We start from the raw sequence: 4,939 nt of genomic DNA, 5'->3' as shown, positions 1-4,939 counted from the left end.
CAGCAAAAGAAGATGGAGGTACACAGTACTTCCTGAAATGTTTCAGTGTCAACTAATTCTTTAACTCTGTGTATTTGTATAATTCAAGATTTTGCCCATAACATCTTTCAGTGTTGCAACTCAGGGCTTGAATTTATTTTTCAATTCTTTCAGCTTGAGAAATGCCGAGTGAGTTCTTCCCTTTGTATTCTCTGACTCCAGATCTTTGCTCATTTTGTTTTAATATTTTGCTTTGTCTTCTAAAGCTGCCCTTTGAAATCTTCACTTCTACTCTTTTACTTTGGTATCCCTTCCTTTTGCTTTGGCTTCTCGATACGCTAATGCAATTTTCATAGTCTCTTCTGACATCCTTTTTTGTTTTGTCTTTCTCTTCTTTGTCTTTGTCTCTTGCTCTCTTCATGGATTATATCCTTTTTTTTGATGGTTGTACAATAGGTTAATGAAGGATTATATCCTTTTTGTTGTTGTTATGTGCTGTCAAGTTTCCTGCAACCCTCAGAGCAACTCTATGCAAAAGAGCTCTGAAACCTGCCCTATTCTGAGCCAATCTCACTGTCTTTGGCACACTGTCCCCTTTGCTCCAGTCACTGTGTCAATCCATCTCATCCAGGGTCTTCCATTCCTGCGCCATTCCTCCATCCTGACAAGCATGATGTTCTCCAAGGACCGCTCCCTCTGGACAACATGTCCAAAGTATGTGAGACACAGCTTCAAAATCCTTGCCCCAAAGAGCAACTTGACAAACGTTTGTTCTCTTGGCATTCCATGGAATGTTCAATACTCTTCTCCTGCACCACAACTCAAAGGCATCTATTCCCCTTCTCTCATCCTTACTCCTTGTCCTCTGATGCATAGCAAGTAATTGTGAAGTCCATGGCCTGGATCAGGAACACCTTGATCCTGACATCTTTGCTCTTCATCACTCTTCAGCATCCTGAGAGCAGATTTTCCTAATGCAATTTGTCTTTTGATTTCCTGACTGCTGGTGCCAAGATTTCCTGACTGCCGCTGCCTGATTGTGGAACCAAGCAAGCGGAAGTTGTTAACAATCTCAATCTCTTGTCCATCTATCATGATGCTGCCAATTGGCCCAGTGGTGAGAATCTTTGTTTTCTTGATGTTGAGCTGCAATCCTTGACCTTCTGCAGCAAATGCTTCAGGTCGTCTTTAGTTTTGGCAAGCAAGTTTGTGTCATCTGTATAATGTAGGTTGTTGATGAGTCTTCCTTTAATTCTGATGCCACATTCGTCCTCGTAAAGTCCAGCCTCCTGAATGATCTGCTCCACATATAGATTGAAAAGATATGGATGCATCCCTGACTCAAGCCTTTCTTCTGGCCTTCTGTCATTGGTGTTCATTGCCTCAAACCTGTTCTTGAAATGATTCTAAAATTCAGGAGAGATAGGCTCAAGATTGTATTTGGGTTCCTGTGGGCTAGTTTTCATTTTCTTCAGCTTAAGTTTGAACTTGCACTTGAGTAATTGATGTTCTGTTCCAAAATCAGCAACTGGTCTGTGCTTCTTCAATGATTCATTCCACAGATATAGTCGATCTGACTCCAGGTGAAGTCTGTGTGTAAAGTTACATTTTTTGTTTGTTTGTTTTTGTTTTTTTTAAAGGTATTTTCTTTAACTAAATCATTGAGCAAACAAAATAATTCTATCTCAAGCCTCATTTCTGTCACCAGTTCAGTACTTTCTAACTACCATTCCTGGTTTTCAACTACCATGGTTTCCAACTTTTGCATTGTAGTCACTAATAATTATTGATGCATTTTGATTCTATGTATGATCAGTTTGTGACGGCAAAGTTGGTAGAAATCCTCAATTTCCTCCACTTTGGCTTTAGTTGTTGGTACATATATTTGAATAATAGTCATATTAAAAGGTGTTTATTATATGTGTGTGCATAGTATGCTGTCACTCACTACATTCTACTTGAGCAAAGATCTTGAACATCTTTTTAAACTATGAATGCAACACCGTTTTCCTCAGTTTTTTCATTCTCAGCATAGTAGATCATATTATTGTCTGATTCAAACCAGAAGTTCAAATGGGGTTTAGAAGAGGCTGTGGCACCAGAGATACAATTGTGGTTGTCAGATGAATCCTGGCCAAAATCAGAGACTACCAGAAAAATATCTATTTGTATTTTATTTTCTATGCAAGGCATTTGACTGTATGGATCAAAACAAACTATGACACACATTGAGGGGAATGGGAATCCCCGAACACTTACTTGTACTCATGCAAAATCTGTACGTAGATCAAGAAGCTGTTGTCCTAATGGAGCAAGGGAACATTGCATGGTTTAAAACCAAAAAGGATGTGTGTTGGGGGTGTACCGTTTCTCCATACTTGTTTAGTCTGTATGCTGAACAAATAATTAATGAAGCTGGACTCTATGAAGAGGAACGTGGGATCACGATTGGAAGAAGACTCATAAACAACCTGAATTATGTAGATGACACACCTTTGCTTGCTGAAAGTGAGGAGGACTTGAAACACTTGCTGCAGGAGGTCAAGAATTTCAGACTTATGTATGGATTACAATTCAACATCAAGAAAACAAAGGCCAAAAGGTCCGGTGTGAAAAACAATGCATATTCTCCACAACAAGATAAAGGTAAACAACTCAATTGCAAAATGGGTACAGGATATGAACAGACACTTCACCAAAGAAGATATTCAGATGGCAAACAAAGAAGAAGTGTTTGAACCTGAAACAGTTTGAAATGTTGAAACATTTGAAGAAATGTTCAAAATCCCTAGCTCTAAGAGTGATGCAAATCAAAACAATTATGAGATATCATCTCACCCCAGTAAGAATAGCAAAATTTAACAGAGCAGCAAACAACAAATATTGACGAGGTTGTGGAGAAACTGGAAGCTTTATCCACTGTTTGTGAGAATGTAAAATGGTGCAACCTGTATAGAAGGCAATATGGTGCTTTCTCAAAAACTTGGAAATAGAAATACCATTTGGCCAAGCAATTCCACTACTGGGAATATACCCTAAAGAAACCATAACTGCCACCCAAGCAGATATATGCACACCCATGTTTACTGCTGCTTTGTTCACAATAGCAAAGAGTTGGAAACAACCTAAGTGCCATCAGCAAACTAATGGATAGAGAAGCTGTGTTATATTCACACCATAGAATATTATACAGCACTGAAAAACAAAGAACTCATGAAATATACAAAATGGGTGACCATTTTGCTGAGTGAAACAACTTAGTCACAAAAAAAGACAAATACTGCATAATGCAGTAAGGTTATAGAATAGGACTGATATGAGGGTTGGGGGAAAACTAAGAAAAGAGGCGATAAATAATGTACACAACATTGAAACAGACAAGGGTGTGAACTGTATGGGAAGAACATATGATTAGGCATTATTGGCATGACAAGAGTCCAAAATAAGAGTTGCATAGTAAAGTGGTCCATGTAGGGTGTGTGTGTGTGTGTGTGTGTGTGTGTGTGTGTGTGTGTATAACAAATGGGGGGACAGGGAAGAAAATGGTCAACAATGAATGAATGGAAATCCAAGTTCTTTATAAACTTTCATTAAAATCTAAAAAAAAGCAATGTACATGAACTTTAGATGTAAACGAGTATAAAATAAAATTTATTTTAAAACCCACAACAACAAAGGTCTTCATCACAGGGCCAACAGACACATAACGATAGATGGTGAAAGGATGGGAGCTATCAATGATTTCCTCTTGCTTGGATCAACAATCAATGCCCTTGGCATCAGCAGTCAAGAAATCAGGTGATCTATTTCATTGGATAACTCTGCTTTCATGGATCTCTGAAAGCAGATTTACCTAATACTTTACTTACAAGCAATAATGTCAGCTTGAAGACTAAGGTATGCCTGATTAGGCCATGGTTTTTTCAATCACCTGATATGCATCTGAAAGCTGGAAAATGAATAGCTGCAGTGTTGGAGAAGAATACTCAGTATACCGTGGACTGCTAGAAGAACAAACAAGTATGTCTTGGGGAAAGCGCAACCAGAATGCTCAGTAGAGGCAAAGAAAACAAAGCTCTGTATCTAATACCTTGAATAGGCTGTAGTAGAAGAGGCTATTCCTGGGGAAAGGACATCATGCTTGAAAGGAAGGAGGGTTCAGAAAATAGAAAAAGATGGAATTCTCCCAGACTCATTCTATGAAGCAAACATATCCTTGATACCAAAGTCAAGAAAGGACACCACCAAAATAGAAAAATCCTGAATAAAATATTGGCCAATAGAATCCAATGATACATCAAAGAAAAATTCACCATGACCAAGTGGGATTCAAAACAGGTATGCAAGGATAGTTCAACATAAGGAAAACAATTAATGTAATTCATCACATTAACAAAGCAATGAACAAGAACCACATGATCCTATCCATTGATGCAGAAAAGGTCTTTGACAAAATCCAACACCCTTTCCTGATTAAAACACTCAACAAAATAGGATTAGAGGGGAATTTCTTCAACACAGTAAAAAGTATTTATGCAAACCCGAGAGCCAACATTGTTCTCAATGGAGAGAGGTTAAGAACAGGAACTACGCAAGGATGCCCACTATCACCTCTCTTACTCAATATTGTTTTGGAAGTCTTAGCGATAGCAATAAGACAAGAGAAGGGAATAAAAGGTATCCAAATTGGCAAAGAGGAGGTAAAATGATTTCTCTATGCAGATGATATGATAGTATACTTAGAAAACCTAAAGACTCAGCAAGAAAACTCTTGGACACAGTGGACCGATTTAGCAAAGTGGCAGGATACAAGATCAACATACAAAAATCAGTTGGATTTCTCTACAGCGACAAAGAGAATACAGAGCCGGAACTAAGAGAAACAATACCGTTCACAATAGCTAATCACAAGATTAAATACTTGGGAATAAATTTAACCAGAAGTACAAAGTAACTTTTC

The sequence above is a fragment of the Elephantulus edwardii genome, unplaced genomic scaffold (assembly GCF_000299155.1).
Source record: "Elephantulus edwardii isolate Elephantulus edwardi_28Jun2011 unplaced genomic scaffold, EleEdw1.0 scaffold00567, whole genome shotgun sequence".
NCBI classification, from domain to species: Eukaryota; Metazoa; Chordata; class Mammalia; order Macroscelidea; family Macroscelididae; genus Elephantulus; species Elephantulus edwardii.
The sequence above is the reverse complement of the archived record's forward strand: the minus strand, read 5'-3'. Positions refer to the sequence as shown.